Genomic DNA, 26343 nt, shown 5'->3' with positions numbered 1-26343 from the left:
GCGAGTGGTGCGGCTTTGTAGTTTACTGAAGTCGTGCTGGGACACCCGTGTGGATTTGTGTATAGGGCGCTCTGGATTGCGGGAAATACGATACTCTGCTCTGTTCTCTGAAAGTTGTGAAACAAGCTTATAAACTAATCATAGTGAATAATTGGAATGCTTGGAATGAAGTGAATGAATACTTGATGAATAACTTTGGATCACTGCAAACTATTTCAAATGAACTAGTTTGTGTTTTTAGGTACAGGTACAGTGCCTTTAATGTCATACTGTGGAAGTGTCCAGTCAAAGCCATAATATAATGGAGATGAGAAGATGGCCAAGCCTTGTATAGCAAAGTCTGTGAAATGAAAATGCAAAATTAAAATGTCTTCAAATATCTTAAACTATAAATTTAAATGAATGTACAAAAGCGCTCAAATCAAAGTGACATTGTAGCTCTTTGTTTTTGTGCTGTTGTTACTGTTCCTGTGATGTTTTTCTGTGTTTAATGAGCAGACATGTCAGCTTTCACACTGTAGCTGTGAGTGACCTAAGGTCACACTATAGACTGCAATTAGCCTCATCATTAAACCAAGTTATGCACGATAAGATGCTTCTTTAATATAATGAGACCAGGAGACAGTTATAAAATTGATATCTGCAAATGGTGTCAATGCTTTTTTTTTTTTTAAATGTATTAAAAATGAGCGTTTGACTCTGCTTTAGAGCTTCATTTTTAAATAATTTTTACAGGTAACTCGGGGCAAAATCACATTTTGAATGAACAAATTTGAACTGAATCTGAACTTAATGAACAAATTTTTACTTCTAGAGCTTGTATAAAATATCAGGGGCAGCAGATGGAATTATATCAGATTATAGTTAAACAGTTAAAGATCTATGTTTATGAACTTTCTGCACAATGTCCCTTCACATAAAGACCAAACTAAACTAAAGTTGCAGGTTGACAGTTACATAAACCTCAGTTACATAAATCTCTGGAGTATGTTTGTGCACTGAAGGTCAGAACATGTAAATGCAGAAACATCACGACATCAGATCCTTAGACCACAGAGAAATTTCACACGTTAACATCATAATCATAATCAAGTCCAATCAAACTTATTTCACTGATAACTAGGGCTGTGCCAAAATCTGAAGATCAATAGGTCACAGTCTAAACTTTAGTCAATCTCAATGTTACGGCAAGTGCATTATAACTGACAGGTCTACAGCCAGTCCTCTGACAGTAATATTGAAGAGGAGTCACTGCTCACTTGTTTAGGTGAAAGCTCTGAGTCACCACAGCGCGTCAGCTCCTCACCTTTTCCTCTCTCTGGTTGTGTGGTGCTTCTGATCACAATAATTCAAGTTACAGAAAGTAAAGAACAATTTTTCTCACCTAGAGCACAGACATCGCATGTGTTTGTGCTGTTAGTAGTAAACCATGTTTACAATAAGAAACAAAAATAAAAATATTTTCCCCCATATCGCCCAGTTCTCTTGATAAAAATTGCAATGTATGAGAAATAGTTTGGTTGGTCCGTGGAGTGCTGAATGTGTAATCCAGGATGTCTTATTATAGATCCCACAATGAACATAGAAACTCAGAACATTTTTGGACATTCTCGTGCTTTAGAAAAGAGACCCCATGAGCAGTACTTTTGAAGCTAATATGTTTGCTGATGTATCTTGAGCTTCCCGGAGGTTGAAATGAAGCTGGTATCCCTGAATTGAATAACCTTTACAAATATCCAGTTATTCTTGGAAACTGTGTACTTTTTCTTGCACACAATGTGATGAGAGTATTACTGTAAAATACTGAAGGTCAAAACTGAGGCTTAAACCACTGAAACCTCAGTGTCATCACGAACCAACTGTGGAAACCTTCTGTATGTGATAACTTAGGCCTATAACCTCTCCCTCTCTCTTTCTACATTTGGCACCACAGTTTTTATTTATCTTTAAACTGCTTTTTAACAACTTGCTGGAAGTACTGCTTCTTGTAAGTGTTCTTGTAAGAGGTGTAACATAGCAAAGTTAAACCTTTTTTTCAATCCAAATGTATACACGTGGGGTGAAAAAAGTCTCATCAGGTTGTTTTCCTCATGTGTGAACAGTCTTGAGACAGTTTCTCCAGATGTTGTCCCATTCCTACTTTAAACCAGTTCCTGAATGACAAAATTCTGGGTAAAAATGCTCCAAATCAGCACCTTTGTTGAACTCCTAGAATTCCATTTTTACTTGTTAGCCTTAAGCGTGGTGCTCTTTCTGTCTCTCTCTGTCTCTCCTTGTCCTTGTTTCTCTCCCCTTCTCTCTGTCTGTCTCCCCCTCTCTTTCTCCTTCTCTCTCCACTCACAAACCCCCTCTTCCTCTCCCCTCCTTTATCTCGTCCATTGCTCCATTCCGCAGACCTCTCGACACAAATCACCTTCTCTGAACGCGCACACAAGAACCTGAGCGCTCCATCCACCAGGACCTGTTAGTTATAGCGGCGATCAGGTGAAACAGGGCCCACCTCTCCACCGTTCACAATTAAATCTCGTCAGCTTAATGATTTCGACTGGTGCTTTATGCCCGGGCCCCTCCATCTGTCACAGGGAAATCAGGGGCTCCCAGTCAGACATTGTTGGCGACAACTAATGGCACACATCCGAACCAGTGTAGCAGCTTGTCGTCAATGTTGCATGGATTGTATGTAAAATGGTTTGTGTTATTGCTATCTGAATGTGGCTGTACCTGGTTTTTACTGTCGGAAAAAAAAGAAAAGGGGAAAATAGACCGAAGTTCATTTTAAAAAGTTTGCAGTGGTCCAAAGTTATTCCTCACTTACCTTATGCATTCTGAACATCTTGATTATTCACCATAAGCACTTTTCACAACTTTCCGAAGCTAAAGCGGAGATTTTCTGTCACAGTAATTAACTAACAACAACTAGAATGCTAATGCGCACTTTCTGATTCTTGAACAATGAAATGTTTTGTAATGAAGTACACATAGGACTTTTTTCTCTCTTTTTTCTCTCTTTTGTCTTTATTAAGCTGCATATGATAGGTTTTCACTTCAGATTTTTAACTTGGTTTGGCGGGGTAAATATTTATCATAGTTTTAAACCAGTCGTTTGTCAGTTTAAGATTTTTGTTGTTGATTTTTGATGTGAAAAGATTCTCAAATGGTGTCCTTCTATTCATAGGCAAAAACACATTTGTCTGACAGTCTAAACCAGGGGTCACCAAACTTTTTTACTCTGGTTGCCACATTATCACTCCTGGCTGTGGTGGGGGACAGGGTCAGGTTGGCCGTACAACAGAATTGTACGACCCTGACGATGCAGATTATATTCTTTGAACCTCCACACTTTCTTTACATATCAGACAAACTGCACGGTCCTTACACTGAACAAAAAAATAATCAGCTGTCCATTGTTCCTTGAAAACTCTGCACTCTCTGTCAACTTTTTGTACTTTAACACTCGCCATTTTACTGTGCTTAACTACACTACAGTACTCTGCACGTGCGTTGACTGTCACTGTTTGATCTCGAGCTTGTCAGGTGATGAAAATTTGGCAGCAAATGTAAGTACATCATATAATTATTTACATATAAATATAATGACTTATTGTGTTGTGTTACTAATATAATTCTTACTTAAATATTATTTTTTAATTGAAAAAAACAACAAAAAACAGATGATGAAGATGCAGACATTTTATTATTTGCCAAAAAGTAATAAAAAAAATAGGCCATGACAATTTTTTGAGGATTGCCTCTTAGGGCCAGTTCTAGTAGTGGAGGACAAAGGGGATGGGGGACCGATCAAAGAGGCGTGGAGGGCCGGAGTTGGCCCACGGACCCTAGTTTGATAACCCCTAAACATTAATTTAACATAATAAAAGAATAATGCCAATTTGTAGTCGTCAAACTATTGTGTAGAATAGGCTTTAGGTTTGATCCTTGTTTACAGTATATATGGTAACAGTTATGGAATTACCTCTACATCAGGGATCTCCAACCTGTAGCTCGGGAGCCGCCAGTAACTCGCCATCTCCTTCCAAGTAGCTCGACAAAGAATTTCTGAATTATAAGTTTTGTGCTGAATAACAAAAATTTGATGAATAGAATGTTAAAATTGTAAATGTATCATATTCATGCCTAACTTTCCTTTCTGCCCTAATAAATGGATAATAGTATATGTTTTACAGGCCTCTAACTGTTCCGATCTAAGGCCGTGGTTCTTATAATTACTCCATTTCTTGTGGTAAAATGAGTAGCTCTTTGGCATTTTCATTTTGTAAATGTAGCACACGGTGGAAAAAAGGTTGGAGACCCCTGCTCTACATAATGTCACATCTTCTGCCCATCCAAATATATAAACTTCAACAAAAAAGAGTAAAAACTAAGAAAGATTTTTACGTTAACATCTAAATATTATTAAATTAGTCAAAGTTTAAGCTACTGTATCATCTGTACTTAAATATGAGAGTTTGCAGCTGTTCCTTGAAGGCTACAGTATTTTGGTTCAATTATTTTTACTCTAATGAAGTGTTTTTAATTTGGAAATCAAGCGTCTTTGACTGGGCCCTCTCATTAAAAAAGTTTTGGCTGCTCGCTATCGAAGGGGTGCAGTTAAACAAACTTTTACTGTAGTTATCAATTTGCCAGTGGAGATATTTGAATCATTCCCTGATATTAATAATATACAAACTGCTTTTCTTGATGAAAGATGCTAATTGCGAAAAGTGTTTGAATTGAAGACAACTTTTGTTTATGTACATTTTAATGACCTATTTTTAAGTATTACTGAACTGGTGTAGATCTGCTTTGGGCTTGATGTAGAAGAGTCTTACAAATTGGTTTCAACAATGGCTCATACAATATGAACACAGAATGGTTGGTTTGTCTGCAATTTAATTAACTCCAAAAACAATTAGAATTCTTGGTTTTAGTAAGTGAGTAAGCATTTTATTAGATTTTAAGATCAAGATGCATTATGAGAATTTCACAGTACAACTCCCCTGAGCTACTTTGTACGTAAAATGGATTTGAATTCTGATTTATGAGTTAATATAATTGGACAGACAAAACATTAAATAATGCACAGATTCTTGAATTAAACACCAAAAACAAACAAATAGCCAAATAACAAAATAGAAAAGTGCAAATATTAAAATCAGTAAATCAATTTTGACATTGTTTTAGTATTAACACAACCAAACATTTTTACTCAAGTAACTCAATGAAGTACCTTATTTTCCGCGCTATTAGGCACTCTGGATTATAAGACGCACTGGGCTTTGTTCAATTGTGGCGCGTAGGGAAGGTGCTGTCTGGGACCGCTGTGACCGCTGGATCGTTCGCAATGACGCAGTTGTTCAGTTGTGACTCAGAGTGGCTCATTGGACTCGTTTTTTCGGTTCGTTCCTTCATTCCATTCCTTGTCGGTGTGGAGTGATGAGTGTGGCTGTGGGTGTGTTTCGCTGTGCGGTCGCTGTCTGCTCTGTGCGTGTTTGCGTGCGCTGCGGGTGGTGCGGCTTTATAGTTTACTGAAGTCGTGCTGGGACACCCGAGTTTATTCGTGTATGGGGTGCTCTGGATTGTGGAGCGGTTGATGCGGTTAGAGGCTTAAGAGCGCGTCTAATGGTCTAACTGATGTACAGGTATCCATCAAAGGTGCCAACAGCTTCATGGCCCTTTGTTGTGATGATGTTTAAAATGTGTAAAATATGACATAAGAATCCACGGGTGTCATAGATTATAACTATATAGCAGACGCAAGCACAATACATTTTCTTTAACACCTAATCAGCACCTTTGTTGGAATCCCATAATTCCATCCTTTACCTGAACCTGGGGACCGCTCTCCACACAGTCCACCTTTAAGCTTGGTACTCCTGGGACTAGATGAATATTTATTTGCCCCTCCTGTAGACTGGAGGTATGAACTACTATCTACCACTGTCCCACTGTGAATACAACTCTCCCCGTGGATCGAGGACACTGCAGAAACGCTCAGCTCAAGCACTTTTCGCCTCCTTATCTCCTCCACAGGCCTTCACTAAATCTCCTGTAACAATCACTGGAGACTGGGCTCTGCACTTCTGCCTGTTTGCACTCCTCCTCCTCTTCCTCCGCTCTTCCTCCTCCTCCTCACATGCTTACCATCGCATCCCTAGAGTTTGTCTTTGCAAGTATTATCTCGTAAGTCGGTTTATTTTTGTGCAAGACAGACAGCTCAGAATGAATGCGTGTTTGAACTGGTGGTTGTCTTTAGCGAGGCTGTCACAAAGTTGATGCTCAGATAATTGGGAGTGAAACTAGGATCAAAACTAGATATTAATTTCTACAAGTATTGATACTGGGAAAAAAAAATCCCACAAAATCAAATTAGACAAACTTTATTGATCCACAAGAGGAATTATTTGTACACAGCAGCTCGCGCATTACAGATATATTAGACCAAACCAGAACTGACCAGAACTGAAGTCGGCATTAAATATTTTTCTTGAGTTTGACGTTTATATTATGACAACACTTCATCCTAAATCAGAAATTAGAGCATCACATGTGGAATTGGGTTAGATTGTTTTATTCCCAATCTCTGCAGAACAAATGGTAAAAGGTAGCTGTTAAATTGAAAACTATCTCTGACATCACAAGGTGGAATAGAGCATTTTGAGCTTTGGAGATGTACACAGACTAATAACGGAATAAAGGATCACTCAAACATGTGCGAATGAAACAAAACACAACTCCAGGTATGTTTTCTGATGAGGCAACAACTTTATAACATGGCTTAAAGCTCACAAAAATAATTTTGCGTAACATAGAACCTTAGTTGGGGCCATTGAGCTATTGTGTCCATGAGTAAGACACTTCGCCCACTTGCTTAAATGTTTTGCTTTCAAGAAAAAAAACATGCAAAATGCTATATACCGGGGTCTCCGATAAAATTTCCTTGAGGGCCAAAATATTTCCACATTGCAGAACCACGGTCCACAAAAAATTGGACAGTACGCAATGCTTATTTGCCAAAATACAACAGTAAAATTAACAAATGATCAATTATAAATCCCACAGCAACAACTAACTGAAAATGTCATTTATCTGCATTTGTTACTGCATTTGTTGTAAAATCTCAAATTGTGTAAAGAATATTGAAACAATACCACATCAGAAACATAACCAATAACCAGAACCAGTGATAAACATATCTCTTTACACAATTACATGCTATATATTAGGGCTGGGTATCATTAAGAAGTTGCCGATACGATACATACCTCGATACATAGGCCACCATACGATACGTATCTCGACACAGTGAGCTTTCGATTTGATATGATATATATTTCAAATCAAATCGATACGGTTCAATAAAAAATAAAGGCTAAATCACAAAAGTCTTTGTTAAACCACTTCTTGTGCAAAGTTCATATGAAACATCCATTTTAATCATTAAAACAGCAAACATGTCAAATGTGTCGCATAAACAAGTTTCCTTCCTCTGAACAAGCAACAAAACTGCAGCACTATAACAAATGAATGTAGTAAAATATACCAAAAAATACTCTTTTTGATATATCGATACAGCAACTCATGATATCGATGCTGTATCATTACATTAAATGATACGATATATCGATATTTCAATATATTTGCACACCCCTACTATATATAAAATGTCCTGTCTACCTGCTGTAATAGTTCTACAACAGTTTAACTCATTTTGTCATCAAAGCACAACACCCACATATCAACAGCACATAGTTTTACTCTTTCAGCATCGGTAAAGGGCTTTCCTGCTTTCCCAAGGTTCCACGACAATCAACGATTCCAATCAGCGATGCAGCAGTGGCATTCTCTTGAGTAGATGTTCATTTACTAAGGGTGCACACCGACTGAGTGTATGATGCTGTTATATTTTATATCCGTTGTTTGCGCTTCTCAGATTTTTCTGGGTAACTGGTGTTAAAACTAGCAGCTTGAGAAGTGTTGAAGTGCTGCTTAAGAATTTCCTTTTTGCAGAGAGCGCAACAGTCTGCAAACAAATCAAACACGTAGGCTTAATACTGCACTCAGGCAAAATAAAACAAAACTCCTCTGTCCATTCAGACTTGAAATGGTGGTTTTCGCTGCGTTCATTTGCGTTTCTTAGAGCAAACCATTCTGCTTCTTCACATTAACAGCACATGTCTGCGGGTCAAGCCCATGGGTCAAGCTAGAAAACAAAACAGCGGTCACAATGCCAAGCGCGGTGTCAGGGGTCGGGTTATGGCACGAAGGGAAAAAATAAAAAGCGATCAACAATTGTCTCTATTCGTTACACAAATCACTCTCCAAACAGAGTACATAAAAGCCTAGAGTTGATGAGGGAGTTTAGCCCTGAGCAATGTTAGTAGCTTATGCATCTGAATTGCCGCTTTCAAATTATGGTTGGGCTCTCTCAGGTCAGTCCAGAACCCCTCGGGGTCCGGAGTTGGCCCGCGGTCCATCTATAGGAGACTCAGCTCTGTACGATGATTCATTTGTTACGTGTTTGGTATCTTATGAATATAATTTAAAAGTAGGATCAAACACTAACAGTAAATACAGTAAATGACAACAACACACTGACAGTACTCATGTCCATGTACTTCTGACGTTGTTTATCTGTGTAAACATGCGTCCCCAGTTTTGAATAAATGCATTTTTCTTTCAGGAAGGACGCTATTATTCGACTGAAAAATATATTAACAGGCCGGCTACATACAAGCTTTGAGTTCTGAAATGATTCAATCCCATGGTCATAATCAATAAAAACAAGCCTTGAAAGACTGGCTAGATGAGGTCGTAAATTTTTAATAACACTATTTCTCTACAAACCCAAGAAAAACACTCGCTTTTTATTCACCAAACCGTAAAATAATATAAAATTGAGCGATCGGCGCACTTGTATAAATATTGGCGTATTTAGGAACGCGATCCCCCGTAATTAATCGTGCATTTTTGTTGTTTCGTTTACTCATATAGCGCTGACTTGTGTAGCATTTGTGAAAGGTTAGCTTGTTTACTGACGGAGGAGAAGTTCATTTGAGAGTGAAATGCCACCCCATTATTTAGCTCTTTGGGGGCCCGTGTTGTTGCAGACAGCAGATGTCGTGCCGTACCTGTCATATTAATATTCAGAGTGGCAGTGCTCACAGGAGACACCCAGCCGCCGTGTGAAGTGACGCACTTAGTCACTGTTAGCTAACTAAACACAATATCAACACCGCTCTGCCAACACATGAACCTAGTCGCGCTAATTGCCTGATTAGTGTCTTAATCCTCCAGTTTGGTGTCAGTGTTTATTAAATATAAGTCTGTTATGAAAATGGCAATTCTGAAATTTGTTCTTCCATTTATAGTCAATCACGGGATTATGCAACAATGAAAAAATGAAAGTTATGGTTACACTTTTAATAGATTTAATAAAACATGAACAAAAACTTCACATGTCATGTCACTTGTTCTTAAGGTTATTGAAGTTTTAAGCCAAAAAAAAAGACTAAAATAAAAGCTTTTTAGTTATGCTCATTGCACTGAAAAACTTATAATTATATTCAACTTGACTTTACATTTGCATCTCCACAAACCTGACTTTTATTTGACCTGGAGGAGGTTTTCATCCTGCTTGTTTCTATGGAAATGTTGTTCCCTTTGGCTATCATCTTAAACAGTGTGACGTTATTTATTTCCATGGAAAATAATCCGGTATATTATGGGTTTAACTTTGTATTTCCAGGGAATCATTCAGGCAACAAGTCACCTCCAACTCCAAACTTACACACTGTACCTTTAAATAATTAAGCCTGAATGATTCTTAATATATATGTATTTTTTATATTTAAGTCTTTTTTCAATAGGCCGTATATATAAATGGACATAACTAACGCGCAGACCCCCTTGTGCCAAATAGGAAGTGCTCCAGGAGGCTCTTCTGGCTCTTTCTGACCCTGGCTCCAATCGACTTATATTGTGATCTTGTCTCCCCTCTCTCTGTAACTGCAGCAGTGGTCCACCTCATTTTGTTCTTAAAATTTTCATATTAACCCGCTCTACATCCTGATTTTTTTTTCTTTGCTATTTTGTACATCAAAAACATCCTATTCATAACTTAGAACCTGGCTCCTGATTCTCTCCTGTAGCCGTGAGCATTGCAAGCCTCATTTGAGCGGCGCTGAACGCTCTGGGGCTTAGTCCACTACTTTTATACAGTCTATGCTTTGGTCATGCTTTATTCAGACTAATTAACACATTATAATATACCTCATGACACCCTCTTGTGGCCAGTGTTTGCATGCCTTGTGTAAGTTAAACATTTTATCCAAAGGCTCAATAATTTCAAAGAAGTTTTCATACATAATAGACCATTCAGGCCACCAGTTTTAGCTCATTAGAAGGCCTAAAATGGTTTTCAATTTCAGCTAAATGTTAATGGCTTACATAAATGTCATGTTCTTTGACGTTTTCTGCCTGTCCAGACGGCCCCAATGAAAAACTTTGTGGGCGTCCAAGCACACACTGCGCTCTGATTTAACAGCATCCCCACCCATCTGAATCACAAATGTGCCTGCTAGGAAATAGACTTGTATAATGTAGATTTAGCATCACTCAGGAGGGACTCCGCAACCTTGAGCAATCATGTACAAGTCGTAAATTACTAGAATAAACTAGATGAGATTGTAACCTGCAGTATAGATGAACTCGGCTCAACCTGGCAACCTTAAAAAATCATCTGAAGTATATATATATATATTCTTTTATTTTTGAGTTTCAATACAACATATTCTCAGAGGGTCAGTCAAATGTTTTTCTCCGTGGAGATGTTATTGCTTTGTCTGGAATGCTACACAGTGTGGATCCCTCACTATCCTCAGGGAGACCAAACCAAACCAAGTTACAGGTCAGGTCTGTGGAGAGGCGACCCCGCTCACAGTCAGAATGCATGTTTTTCTAGGTATTTTTGAGCTATAAAACCATTTGTAATTTAACAAATGTAAGGCAGAGCTGTTTAACGTCATACTGTGGAAGATTCCAGGCAGAGCAATTACATCTCCATAGAAACAAGCAGGTGACGGACCCCCAACCAAAAAGTTACGCAGTGCACCTTTAATAGAACACTTTAAAACAACTTCAGATTTCAGCTTCTATACTTTATTAGGTCCCCGAGGGGCAGTTATGCCTCGGGCAATTCATGACAGTAGACAAGGACATAAGAATAAAAACAACATGGTAAGGAAGATAATTTAAGACCACAGTGATGTACAAAATTCAAGGCATCTCCAGAATCTTTAAACACAATACAAAACAGCAACAAAACTGAAAAAAAGAATTGTTTTAATGAGAAATTTAAAAACAGGAAGTGAGTCTGATGTTCAGTGGGAGCTCATTCCACAGTCTTGGAGCAGCCACTGGAAAGGACTATGTAACCTTGAAGTTTTTAATAGTGTTTGATGTGTCTATGTTTTTTGTAGTTTTATTCTTTAATTGCATATTTCTTTTTTCCTGCTGTTTTTGAACTGTACACTAGCATTTGCTTACTGTGGGTGAATAAAGGTTCTTTTATCATAGCTTGAAAAATCTAATGCTGTGTTCACACTGTAGGTCCAGTCTGTTTTTAGGATTTTTTGTTTTGTTTTTTTTTTTGGCTAAATGTGACCTGGATCTGATTTTTCCATGTCAGTGTTAACAGGTTGAATCTGATTTTTTCGAATGAGACCCAGGCCAATTTCATGTGTGATATTAAATGAGTCTCATTTTCTGACTTTTACACTGCTGAAATGGTTCCATATTAACTTTTGCCTATTTAATAATACTCTCATTTTCTGATCTGTTATAATGTTGCTTCCCCATCAAAACTAAATCTGGAGTTGTGTTTTGTTTCACACACAAATTGGTTGACTAACGTGGCCTAAAGAGTCACATTTGTGTAATATAGGACCTTTAAGGCGAAAGAAAATTATTTATTTTTGAAAAGTATATTGAAAAGTGGTGCTTGTCCGTGAATAGGCTTTCTCATAATACGACAACAGCATGACCCCTGGTTTTGATGTCTTCTGCACTTCACTTCAGGGCTGTCAGCTTCACACATGAAAACTGATTTGCACATTTTACTTTCAATGTGAACCATCACACTGAAAAAAAAATCTTACTTGGGGAAAATCTGAATCGAGTTTGAAGTCGTGCAGTAGCAGATCTTCCCCTGCCCCTTAGTGGAGCCTATAAACAGTACTGTATACATGGTAGAGGGTTTTTCCAACTGGGCCACTGCCACTGTTCCCCAGCCTTAACCATGTCTATTTGAGGTGGAGTTTACTTAACAGAGGCAGAACTTGCAAACTGCTCGGAAAGGCCCCACCTGGTCTTGGAATTTAACCCAGGGCCTTATTGCTCCGAGGCGAGAACACCAACCAAACAAGCCCAGTGAAGTATTCTTAACTTTACACTCTGACACTTCCAACAAAATGCTTCTTCAAATACAGTTTGTTTTCAGGCGCTCACATTTTAAGCGTCAATACACAAAATGTCATCTTAGCTTATAGAAGCATTGTGTAACTTTTCTGGTGGAGAGTTTACCAAATGCTTTTCTCCATCAAGATGTTATTGCTTTGTCTGAAATGTTTCACAGTCTAGCATTAAACCTTTCCATCATCATGAAGACCAAACCAGGCCAAGTTACAGGTCAGATCTGTGGTGAGGCAAGTGTCATAATCAGTCAGTGTCATAATGCCTGTTTTGTAAGGAATTTTTGAGCTGTAAAACCCCCAGTGATTGCATAAATGTAGGGTTGAGCTGTTTAATGTCATACTGTGGGACACTGCAGGCAGAGGAGTAACATATCCATAGAAACAAGAAGGTCACAGATCTTCATCCAAAAAGTTACATAGTGCACCTTTAACATGGGCGCTTTAAAAAACACATTGACATAACATTCCATTTGACATTTCACCTCTTATAGTCGCCCCAACCATTTGAGCAGCTGTTGTTTAGCTAACATGTACAAGTATTAGAACAACCTTCTCATCCAAATATATTTGCATTTATAGCATATCACTTCAGCAACAGCTTGATTCAGAAGTATGTGGAGTACTTATGTACAATGGGTCTCATTTATGAATCTTTTTCTTTAAAAATGTTTGTAACATTCACTCTAAGATGATGCTGGGAGAACCCTGAACCAGATTCCCCAAGAGTTCTTAAGCTCGCAAACTCCTTCTTAAGTGACAGTTGTGCCTAATTCACCAACACCCAGCTACAAACACCTCCACGCTCATTTACATTTCATTTACATAGAATATTAATATGTATTTAGTTAGAAACACCCTCTGAACTTCCAAATATGGCCAGTATGGTTTTGGCATTATGACGTGTGAATGACCAAGGAAGTCAGGTGGAACGTTTACAGACTGCGGCTGTTTTACAGCTTCAGCTGCAATGTTAAATGTCCAAAATCACATGAACACACTCAGGGAGGGAATATTTAAGCCATGAACTTATTGAAATAAGGGGGTGCGCTTTATAGTATTTATCGCACTTTCAGCAAGCTCGGACCTGCTGTAAATAGCGAGGGACTGGGGTTACAGTAGGGGTGCATGAGGGTGCGGTCTGGTCTTGGGCAGTCAGGGGGGTGATGGGGTTGTTGAGTCTAGTGCGGTGACCAGGCACAGGGTTGTGACAGTGTCCCATATGGAGAGCACTGGGGCTCACTGCAGCCTGTATAAAGTCTGTTAGACCCAATAGACACATGCTCTATAAAACTCCTCAAAAATGTTTTTGGATCACATAGTAATATGTATATAGGAAATAATTTAAGAAAATATATAACTTAAAATCATGGAGAAACTTGAAATTTTTGTTGCATTGTCAAAGTAATAATATTCTAAAACTATAGATTTTTTCTTCTTATGAGTGTTTCTGACTGTTCGTAGGATTTGTTCTTCCATAAGAACATTTTCAGTTAAGAAAAAGTTTTGTGAATGCCATCATGAATGAGGCCCAGTCATACAAAATAATATTACTCAAGTAGTGTAATAGTGAAATAGAAATAGTGGTCCAAGAATTACAATAATTGGGAAAACTTCTACTCAAGTAATAGTAACTTAAAGGTGCATTGTGTAACTTTTAGAGGGTCTGTCAAATGCTTTTCTCCATGTAAATTTTGTAGCTTCATCTGGAATGTTGCACGGTATGATATTAAACCTTTTTATCTTCATGGAGACCAAACCAGACCCAAGTTACAGGTCAGATCTGTGGAGAGGCGACCCCGCTCACAGTCAGAATGTCTGTTTTTCAAGGTATTTTTGAGCTATACACCTATAATTGAATAAATGTAAGGTAGAGCTGTTTAATCCCATATTGTGGAACATTTCAAGCAGAGCAACTGTTGGGACTTGGCATTTGATTTATAATTTAAAGTGAATTTAATTGGAAGGACAGAACACTGAATAATGTATCAAATCTGGTATTTTCAAAGGATAGGAAGTGAAAAACTAAATCATATCTGAGGTAGCTGTGCAAGAAATATAAATGGTTAAACAGTATTGTCAACATTAAGCTCTTGCCACTTGTAGACTTACTCAAATGTAACCAATGCTTTTACTCATAGTACTATTACTTTAAAGGTGCATTGTGAAACTTTTCTGGTGGAAGGTCTGTCAAATGAATTTCTTCATGGAGATGTTATTTCTTTACCTGCAATGTTAAACCCTTTTTATCTTCATGAAGACCAAACCAGACCAAGTTACAGGTGAGACCCGTGGAGAATGCCTGTTTTTCTAGGTAATTTTGAGCTATAAAATCTCCTATAAGTTGAATAAAAGTAAGGTGGGAGTTGTTTAATGTCATACTGTGGGAAATTCCAGGCAGAGCAATGACATATCCATAAAAATTAGCAGAGTAAAAAGTACCTGAAAAGTACAATTTCTATAAAAAGTTACTCTATTAAATGTAAGTTAGTAATACCCATCTCTGGCTTGTTTTCACTGTAACTCTCCAAACCAGCGTTCACAAATGTAGGCAGGTTCATTCATTTATCAGAAAAGGAGATCGATTTTTTTTTCTTTTTTAGCCATAGGTTGAAATGTGTGGACCACTAAGCCCCTGGTGCGTTCTGACCTTTCACTCGTCTGCACTAAGTAGGCAGGCATCACTTGGATGTCTAACGCCAGCCCCACTCACCGTACACAGCCAAATACCACACAAAGGTCGCTGCTCAGAGTGTACGGGGGCTATAGGAGCATGCTATATGTGGCTATTAGCAATTATAGATCTGCAAGCCAATCCAAGACGTATACAGGAGATAGTACAGGAATATGGAATAGATTTTGTGCGATAACTGATGATAAAGATGCGCTACGTATGTTTTTTACTTTTCCGAGATTATATTTGTTTTGACTGAAAAGATCCACTTACAAATGAAACAAAACTCTGTTGCATTTGTTGTTTAAACTGTTCAAAAATCTATTAAAAAAAAAAAGTTTATTCTTATTATTGAGGGTGTATGCCTCTCCACAAATCTGACCTGTCACCTATTTGTCCCTATGTAGATATATTAAGTTTAATGCCGTACTGCTGGACATCTCCTAAGCACTGAATTTAAAGGGGCAGTCCAGAATTTTGGACATAGGACCTCATTTCTTAGTGAGCCAGAGTGTTGGAGACGTGTGGAGACACTTTTTAAAATATTCCATCCAGTCCTTGTATTTGCAGAGGTCGCTGGTGCTAGGCTAGTGCATGTCAATGGCCATACTTAGCCTGCCACTAAAAACAGTCTTACCCACTCCACAAAGCACCCAAAGCAAATCTATTATTACGCCAGACTATCGATATGAATGTCTGTGTCAATAGAAAAATTTTGGAAGTAAAACAGCATTGCATTTGAAGGATTTATGTTTGAGCAGCAGTTGTACTTCCTGATAGAATGCTATGCTGCTTTTGAGAAAATAGTCCCTCCACATGCGACGATTCATGCGATGCAAGGTTAGTTTTGTTTCAGACATTATTCTATCAACATAGACATTTACATCGACAGTCTGGTGTAGTAATAAATTTGCTTCGTGCTTTGTGGAGTGGGTAAGTTAGTTTTTAGTGGTAGGCTAACTATGGCCATTGACATGCACTAGCCTAGCACCAGCGATCTCTGTAAATACAAGGACTGGATGGAATATTTTTTTAAAAGTGTCTCCACATGTCTCCAACACTCTGGCTAACTAGAAAATGAGATCCTGTGTCTAAAATTCCGAACTGTCCCTTTAATGTTTTTTTTTCCCTATCTTTAGCTTGCAGTTTTCTTCTAGGATTGTCACTCTTAACCAGTTGTACAATCGGTGTGTGACAATGTGAGTGAAGTGTATTGCCCAAAAAATTGGAACTGACAACTTTGAAATGGAGAGTTTGTATCAGTGAACAACATGGCTTACATTAACATTCTAATCTAATGAATTTGTCTGCAATAGCTCAACTCAGTAACTCAAGAAATTAGAAATTCCTATCTTGCTTTCGGGGAAATGAGACCTTAGACAGTAAGATTTGAACGCCGCTTGCCAAAGCCATCATCGCCAGGTCTGAGGACATGCCAATAAGACCCTATCTCTCCAGCCAAATGTATACACTGGCATCCACCAAATCAAAACCGGCCACATGGAGCAAAATTACCTGCAGCCCTTTGCCAAAACTCTTGTTCGATGGCTGCATATCTGTCCCTACGCGCTATGGGGTCAGCTATAAGAACTTTTTATTGCTGTTGCAATTGCTTGCACAACACAATGAGGTGTTAATTATGCATAGCCACATTTTTCGTGACAATACAAGCCAATTTTGTGCTTCTCCTAATGTTGCACCACCCGGATAATTGTGAATATGAGAAGGAGAGTCAAAAGGCTCTGTGTGCGGATGGGCCAGGCATCAGGAGAACAGTAATTTGGGGTTGGACAGTGGTTTGACATTGCTGCATGGCTGGTAGCGCAGTGAAGTCTCACTTGGGTGCTGAGTTTGGGCAGTTATAGCAGTGTCAAAGTATTAGCAATTTTGTTTAATTTGGAATTCCTTTTTTTATTCATAGTTTGAGCTGCGGTTTCCTATAAACTTACAGCCTATTGAGGATTATAGGAGACATATTATGCCTTTGTTATATAAATATGATCTCTTACTCACATAGATTAGTGTTTTACATATGGCTGATTTTAAAACACTATTCACTATAAAACAATTCAGTAGTAAATGCAGGATCATTGACTTCTGGTTCAAAACTGCGGCACTGGTTTCTCCTGACCCTTTATGGTACATCATTGTAAATGTTAATACAGCAAAGTGCTGTGCTGATGTCCCCTCCAATGGACAGCTACAGATTTTGATAGTGATGGGTGCACTAAAGTTTGTGCCAAAATGATTATTTTACTCTGTTGAATTGTATCACAGATTTTTTTTTTTAAAGACATAACACGGTAAGTGCAATTGGTGTATATAGGGAGTAGGTGAAAACAGCAATTTTCAAAGGCAGGACAATAAAGAGGACTCAGACATATATGACTTACTCAAATTACTACATGTTAATGAGGAAGGGAACCCATTATAACTGAGTTCAAAGTTTTTATAAGTAAATTTTGTATAATGTGTCTTCTTTAAAGGGTCCATATCACTCATAATGTTTCCTTAACAAAAACATACCTAGAGTTGTGTTTTGTTTGATTAAACATCAACACCTTGAAGTTCCGTCTTGTGTCGTGTGTCATACTGTAATACAGGAATTGCTCCACATTGTTTTTGAGCTCCTACACCTTCACTAAAAACATGTAGATGATTTCAGCCATGGGATTGCCCATCTCTACTGAACAAAAGGTAGAAAAAAAAAGTTACAAAAAAAAAAAGCTGTTAACGGCTCAGTTGGTAGAGCAGAACCACTCTTCTGAAGGTTGGCGGTTCAAATCTTGCTCTCAACATAAAACATCATGGGTTGAGCTGAGTCAGATCCAGTGACCCACACGTTGGCTGGTGTGATTTCAGCTCCCAAAGATGAATGCTGTCGTTGTGTCCTTGGGCAAGACACTTAACCCACCTTGCCCCTAGTTTCTGCGTACACTGGTGTGTGAATGGGTGTGTGAATGGGTGAGTGGCTCCTTGTTGTAAAGCGCTTTGAGTGCCTTGAAGGTGGAAAAGCGCTATAGAAAAATGTGACCATTTACCATAACTTGAAATCTACCGCTTCATGACATCTTTTGGTGGTAGAGAGCATTTTGAGCTTTGGAGATGTAATAGTAATAACAATGCATCAGTTTTATATTGCTCTTTTCTGGACACTGAAAGACACTTTACAGCACCCTGGGGAAAACTGACAGAAGTGAGGCTGCCAATCTGCGACCTCGGCCCCTCTGACCACCACCAAAACTCACAAATACACCACTTTTATACAAGGCAATGTGTGTGAAGTGCCTTGCCTAAGGACACAACAACAGTTTGTTTTGTTTTTTTACTACTGGCACCTGTGGCACCTGATTATACCCAGCGGTCTCCCATCCAAGTACTGACCAGGCCCGGCCTTGCTGAGCTTCTGATATCTGATGGGATCAGGCTTTGACAAGCTGGTATGGCCAGAGTAATAATAAAGGATGACTGAAACATGCATGAGTGAACAAAACACAACTTCAAGTATGCTTTTGATGAGGTAACAGCATTATAACATGACTAAAAGTTCACATGAGTCAATTTAGCTAAATATAATGCCTTTAAACAATATTCCAAGCACGTCTTTAGCTGCACTTTTGCTCCTTTACTAACAGATGACTGAAGAACTAACTTATCAACTGGCAACACAAGAAGTCTGGTGAAACATGCAAACTAGCCTAAACATCCATGCACGGACCAGACTCCTCTTCTCCTCACAGTGTCTTTGTACAGTGCGTGACGAAGCTGGGCTCCTCTTCTGGCTGCTCCCTAATGTTAATGTTTCTCAGACACATATTTGTGATTGAGTCGCATCTTGTCTTTATGGAAGTCTCACCACGCGGAGCCTCTCAGTGAATACAAATGACGAGGTCTGCCACCGCAAGATAAGCCATCAGAGGAGCGCTCAGAGGAGACTGATCCCACCGGGGCAGGGACAAAGCACTTCTCTTGTTTTACTCCACGTCTTAATGTGAACACTGGCAAATGCATAACTACTTATCAGGCACTCTGGGTTTGGGTAATTGTTTATTTTAGGCAAAGGTGGGTTAGTACCGAGTTACATTTACTCACATTTACAACTTTTTGAAGAAATTAGTTGACAAATTTACAGTATTGACAGTGTAAAACTAGCAGTGCAAATAGAATCAAATCAGTTGTTTGAGCTTTCTACTATGTTGTAATATTGTTGATCAAAAACATGCATGAATTGGTTTTATATGTCATCTATGCATGTTTGAGTAACTTAGCAATCTCCCCCAGGCCTTATTCGAACCCTCCTCATGGTTAGCTGTAAGATTCTGTCCACTACTTAGCTCACAAACCTATTCATTTATGTTCCTACATGACAATTCTCCAAAACAAATCAGCAAAAAACAAAACTGTCCAAAGCAACTTCACAAACCTGATGCAATGTGCAGTAGTTTCATTTGCTGGATGCATCCTGATTTGTTGTGTAGTGCTCTGAAGGGGAAGTGACTTAACATGGGGAGCAATTGGAAACCAAAAAAAAAAAAAAAAAAGGTGAAACAAAACTATAAAATTAAACTTAACTATAAAAGGGCTTAATACATTGGCTGAATTAGGTGGTACATTTGGGTGAATAAAGCATTTTCAAAATAATAACCGGTAACATGGTGGTCTAAATATGTCATGTGTTAGCAGTTAATACCCCTCAGAAGTGTAATATGCCCTCTTTAATTATTGCTGAAGTTAGAGTGAGAGGTGAAGTGAAGAGTCCAACACCAGAGGGGGAAAAAACCGGTTCTTCTGGTGAGAGGTTTTGGTCTGAATGAACCATAACCTCCTGCCCAAGGGAAGTGGCTCAAATAGTCGGTGTGCAGGTTGAGAAGGGTTAGGGCCAGCCTGCATCCGAGTCCTGGAGACACACAGGTCTTGGAGATAAAATGGTGCTGAGGAGGCAGAAGGAGTGTGAATGTAGTAATAAGAAGTATTTCAGTAGGAAGTGTTGTCTAATTCGCCACAAGTTATACAAATTAAGACATTACGTTTGTCCAAGTCTAAATTAAACAGGCCGTATTACAGCTCTACCACTATCTATGTCCTTTCCTTTAATGAAACTACTGCACATCGCATCAGGTTTGTGAAGCTGTAGTGTATTGTTTTGCATCATGCTTTTGTACATTTTTTATGGATATAACGAATCACGTTTCGGTGCATACCTTGGTATTGAGGTCATGGTTCAGTTCATTTTTGGTACAGTATGGGAACAAAATGTAAAACCATTTGCTGTTTGTTTATTTGTGTTTTTATTAAACCAATAATTTGTTTTAACATTATACAAACAGAAAAATAAAATAAATGCAAAGTGCTGCTTGGTAATAATAATAAGGTCAATAAAATAATCTCAAATAAGCAACAAATGTATGAAATTATAAAAAATAAATTCCTTGTAAGTAGTAAACACAATTTTTCAAAAATTAAAGCGCAGCACTAACAGTTCCAAGATGAAGTTTTACTCAATGTTTATATTTTTGGCCAGAAGAAAACAACTTGTCGAAATAGTTTGGAGCGAATATATGTACCATTACACCCCTAATATTTATGGTAAATTCTCATGTGGGAACATGGCTGGCGTAGGTTTGTAGATAGATCATTGGACAAATCCTATATACCGTATTTTACAGGCTATTAGGCACTCTGGATTATAAGACGCGTCATTAAATGGTCTATTTTCAAACTTTTTTCGCAAATAAACTGCACCGGACTTTAAATGAAACACAACAGTTCGATGGGTCAGTCGGACTTTGGTTGACACGTTCACGGTGACTCTGGGCTTTGTTCAGTTGTGGCGTGTAGGGAGGGTGCTGTCTGGGAGCGCTGGATTGTTGGCGTGTTCGCAGTGACTCAGTTGTTCAGTTGTGGCTCAGAGTGGCACACTGGACTCGCTTTTTCGGTTCGTTCCTTCATTCCATTCCTCGTCGGCGTGGAGTGATGAGTGTGGCTGTGGGTGTGTTTCGCTGCGCGGTCGCTGTCTGCTCCGTGCGTGTTTGTGTACGCTGCAGGTGCGGTGCAGCAGGTGCGGCTTTGTAGTTTACTGAAGTCGTGCTGGGACCCCCGAGTGGATTCATGTATGGGGTGCTCTGGATTGCGGGGCACGCAGTCGTTTTTTGATGGCATTAGAGGCTTAAGAGCGCGTCTAATAGCTTGGAAAATACGGTAGTTAATCCTAAGGAGGGTTTGAATAGAGCCTGAGAGAGATCGCTAAATTACTCAAACATGCATGGACGACGTATAAAACCACTTCAGGCATGTTTCTGATTGTTTTGTTTTGTTGTTCTGAACAATGTTATAACATGGTAGAAAGCTCCAAAAAGTTGATTGCATAATGCTCCCTCTTTGTTTTTTGCTTAGCCTGGAATGTTCCATGATATGACATCAAACACATTTAGAATTTATTAGACTTTGACAAGCTGTGGCCACACCAGCTTGTCAAAGCCTGATCCCATCAGATCTCAGAAGCTAAGCAGGCCGGGCCTGGGTAGTACTTGGATAGGAGACCGCTAGGAATTCCAGGTGCCACAGTGGGGCGCCAGTGGCAAAAAAAAAAAACAAAAACCTGTTGTTGTGTCCTTAGGCAAGACACGTCACCCACATTGCCTAGTATGAAAGTGGTGTGAGCGTGAGTGATGGTGGTGGTCGGCAGATTGGCAGCCTCACTTCCGTCAGTCTGCCCCCAGGGCAGCTGTGGCTACAGTAGTAGCTTACCACCACTGAGTGTGGAGTGACTGAATAATAAACTATAAAGTGCTTTGGGTATCTTGAAAGGAGCTATATAAATTAAATCAATCAATTAATTACAGGTGTTTCTATTGCTCAAAAATACATTAATTCCTTCTGTGAATGGGGCGACTCTCCACAGATCTAAATTGTAATGTAGCATAGTGTTGTAACCTGTTTGTCTCCCTCGTTATAGATAGGTTTAATCTATATTGTGGAACATTCTAGACAAACCAACAACATTTCATTGAAGACAAGCAGGTGACAGACCCTCCACTATAAACATTACAGATTGCACCTTTACATTTAAGTCCAACCTCAGATTTGTGTTGTCAGATTTTGATGTTTTTGCTGGTTTTTTAGATGTTACACCGTGTTTTGGTAATTCCTTCTTTGCTAGTGCGAGTCATAATATACGACTATATCTGCCAGAGTGGAGTCGAGGCCACAATAAGTCTTGAGGAAAAGCTAGTGGATGGATGAATTGTTAAATTGTTTGCGAGTTGCAGAGTTCTTCTATGAATAAAACATATCTGAGAGCTAACGTAGCAGGGGATGATGTTGTGCTATTAAACAGCAGGGGATTGCATTAGCTGCTCTAGTGGTTCGCCCTTTAGTATGGCTGCAAAAATGTACTCTCCTCTTATACATAATAAAACTGCTGCTTAAGCTAACTAAACGTCATGTGAAGAAATCAGTGTGTTATTTGCCGTATGTTTTTGAAAATAATGTCACATTTCTTAGATTCAGTAATTACAACTGTAAGTGAGGTCGGTGACTATTTTGTGGCCGTAGTAATTCAGTTGATTTAAAGGTATATATATTTTTCCTGCAACTAAACTGTATATATAGAGTTTTTTCTACTGTTCCTAGTCATTTTTTGGATAATTTCAGTGCACAGTAAGTCAGTTTTCTGGTCCAAACCCTGCTTTCACTGGCATCTGATGTTTCAAGTGCTATGTGACATCACTCAAGAATGCCCTGATTTCAGACAGATGTTTTGGATTACAAATACCGCTGCAGGAGTGGAGTTTGGAATGTTTGCCCAATCACACTGTTCCTTATACCTCTAGACCCTGCCCCTCCTCCCTGCCACTCGTTTCTTTAGTCCTCCAGGTACTACCTACCCAGGCTGGCACCCCCTAGTGCCTCCGCTCAATTTCATTTCTCTCCAGCGACTAGGAATCGGAATACACTTGACGCTTTGCAAGAACCCCAGAAGTTGTAGACCACGCACTGACCAATCAGTGAAGAGCTGTGAAGCCATGACGTCAAACTCAAGCGCCTGTCTGGGTCACTTTTTGTGGTTCAGCACAACTGTAAATAAAGTGGTCAAGATGGATGTAGATGCAGCCATACATTCTGTGTTGGCAACGATTCCCGAGATCGAGGATTTGAAGCCGGAAGAAAGAGAATGTTTGGAGAATTTTATCAAGGGGAAAGAGGTTATTGCCCTTCTTCCTACGAGATTTGATCCAGTATATACATCACGACCAAATAGCAGCGATTGGTTAAATAAAAAAAGTACCTGCCTACTATCGAGCAAAGTAATCCTAATGCTGTGAGGTCAGGCGGTTTCCACAAAGTGAAAATGGCTGATGAATCAGACTAGGTGCTACCCAGTTTAGCAACGCTATGTCTTCCAGAAGTAATTTTCTTATTCGTTTTTCCCATACACTGTCCAAAAAAAAAGAATACTTGCTCAGGCATAATTAGCTATGTGGTAACTAATGAGCACAAGACCTAGAATTATATTTAAAATCTTCTTCTGAAACTTTATACACCACAAAGTTATTAAAGCATTTTTTTTTTTTCATCACTTCATTTCAGGAACGTTTGTAATTTGTAATCTGTTTGTGGGCAGATTTTATTTATTTTATTTTATTTGAAAGTTTTTAGATCAGGAAAAGCAATCTAAAACTGTCTTTGTCAAACTGTTTCACTTTGTTTGTGTTTTTCTCAATGCCATTCAAACCCCACATTACAATAGAGCACACTATGGAAATGCACGCTGGGTATGCATTATACAGATTGCTGCCATATGCCTCAAGCCAACGGAAAAGGGACTTTATCCAGAGACATTTCAAATTCTAGTCTTCACTGCTGCTTCACATAGACTCCGTTTTACTCTGTTGTTATGCAAAGTGGTGGTTATGTCATTTCTACACATTTTGTACACATCTTCTGTATTCCAAACAAATATATATATTTTTTTATCAAATTGAAATGTCATGTTTTTGTAGGCGTTACTGTATGTTTGAATAGCTGTAGCTCCTTTTGCCTACTTTTAGTCTTCCTCCACAATCTGTAAAGACCTGCTCACAGCTCAAACTCCATGCGATTACAAACGAGAGTCAGGTACATTTTTATTTTGTTGTTGACTTTGATGTTTCTAGCCGGGAAACTTAAGAGATAAAGGTGCTACGTGTGTGATGGAGATTTCATTGTAGAGATATAGAAAGCTCAAAGTGTCTTGTGTTTGAAAAACTTTTGCAGGTTTGGCATATGACCTTTTTTTCTAGTTTTTATCATATATTGAAGAAAGATAACAAGATCAAGATGGAAAGTGCCTATGACAGGTTAGAATACTTATTTTATTAAAACACATTTAAGATAATTTGACATCACTTTACAGAATTCCATAACTGTTACTGAGCAAAACTCCTCTAATGCACACAGAAATGAGTATCTAACAAATACAAATATGAGAAAATAATGTTTTAAGTATTATTAAAAAAAAAAAAAGTGCTGTATTGTGTGTAAACTGTGACAATCTTTAGGAATTCCTGATATCCAGATATCAGGGGGAAAAAAAACAAACTATAAAGTGCCTCTGTTCATATACAATGAACTGTAAAGCGCTTTGGGTGTCTTAAAAGATGTTATATAAAGTCTCAAGTCTTTGACCTCAAGTCCAAGTCAAGTCCCAGGTCAAAGACAGGAAAGACCAAGTCGAGTCTCAAGTCATAGGTTGCCTGCTTTGATCAAGTCATTTCAAGTCTTTAAACCAAAGTACTAAATACAGCTTAGATTTTTGCAATTTATATGCATTTTAAACGAACGTGTACTTAAAAAAATCATGATATATTTGAGCTGTAGAAATGCAAATTTTTCCTTTTTATTTGTCTTGACAAGATCAAAGTGTGACTCATTACGGTCAGAACAGAAAGAATTCAGATTTAAAAGTGCTAAATAACAGTTTTGTCTGAGATGGAAGGATCACGTTCTTTGTAGTTCCCTCTGATTTACGGCATTGTACTGTATATTACTGTAGTACATTTGAGGATACCATCTCGCAGTACTTCAGTTACATCCAAAGTACCAAACAGAAGTGGGAGGGACATGTTCCAGTTTGTTCTTGTACAATTAAGCACCACATGTATCAACTGTAAAGAGAAAAGTATTTTCTAAAGCATCAAGTCTTCTCAAGTCACAGCTCTCAAGTCCCAAGTCACTGACCTTCAAGTCAAAGTCGAGTCCCAAGTCTTAGTCCATTTTATCAAGTCAAGTCTAAGGTCCTAAAAATAGTGACTCAAGTCAACTGCCAATTTGCAGGTCCCTACCTCTGATAAATGTAATAATAAATAAATTAATAATAATTAAAAAGGAAGGCCAAACAAAGTAAATCTGCCTTTATATAAATATGTTGTTTCCTAGTTCTTTTTTCTTTTTTTTTTAACCTTAAATAGTTGTTTTTGCATGCAGGTGTAGTCTTATGAGTGCAGTTTGGGTCAGATACAATGAGATACGTCATAGTTTTGAGAGCTTTGGCCACGCCCCCTTTTTTAGTCGGCTAAGTGATTTACAGGACATGTGTGTAGACATTCACATTCATGCATTTATAGAGATGTGCAAGTAAAATATAAATATATAGATGGGTACAGAACTTTATTTTCCCGTACAGAAAATACTGACTTTGAAGAGCAGATTAGATGAGAAATGAGCATTCAAATTCCAAGAAGCATTTATCCTCTTTTCTCAGTATATGATAAGGAAAGAAGAAAAGGCGTGAGATTACTGTTGATGTGGGAGGCAACAATCTTAGAGCAGGGTGAAAGAACAGTTGAAGCACTTTGTAGAAAATGCATGTATTTATAGCAGTAAAACGTGTGTGGTGATTTGTTGCGCTGTTTACGGAAATCTTGGTTCTGTGGTTGCAATGAAAGATGGGTCAAATGTAGAGAAAGAAGCCTACACTACTTGGCAACCTTAACATTGTCTTTCATCATTGTAGTGATTTCAGAACTGAAGCAATCATGTTTTAGGGTTGTTGCATCATTTAGAGCTTGTTTACAGTAGTTGTGTTGATGCAAGAGAAAAAAAATGGAAATTATGAGATGATGTAATATTGTCCTGACTTTATTAATGGCCAGCTCAAATCCAATTTATTTTGTCCCAAAGGTATGAAATGAACTGTCAAAATGCTTTGGAAGTGTTCAAAAT

At 38.5% G+C, this 26343-nt stretch overlaps 1 protein-coding gene and 1 pseudogene across 1 annotated transcript in view; both read left to right on the top strand.

The window, feature by feature from the left end:
* Positions 1-26343, top strand: part of pcdh15a (protocadherin-related 15a) — a 412089-nt gene that overhangs the window by 278986 nt on the left and 106760 nt on the right. The window lies entirely within an intron of this gene.
* On the top strand, positions 21592-21708 carry LOC129411660 (5S ribosomal RNA; annotated as a pseudogene).

The sequence above is a fragment of the Boleophthalmus pectinirostris genome, unplaced genomic scaffold (assembly GCF_026225935.1).
Source record: "Boleophthalmus pectinirostris isolate CB_2022bp ecotype Guang Dong unplaced genomic scaffold, ASM2622593v1 HiC_scaffold_5, whole genome shotgun sequence".
Classification (NCBI taxonomy): domain Eukaryota; kingdom Metazoa; phylum Chordata; class Actinopteri; order Gobiiformes; family Gobiidae; genus Boleophthalmus; species Boleophthalmus pectinirostris.
Note: the sequence above shows the minus strand (reverse complement) of the source record. Positions and strands in the feature narration are given on the sequence as shown.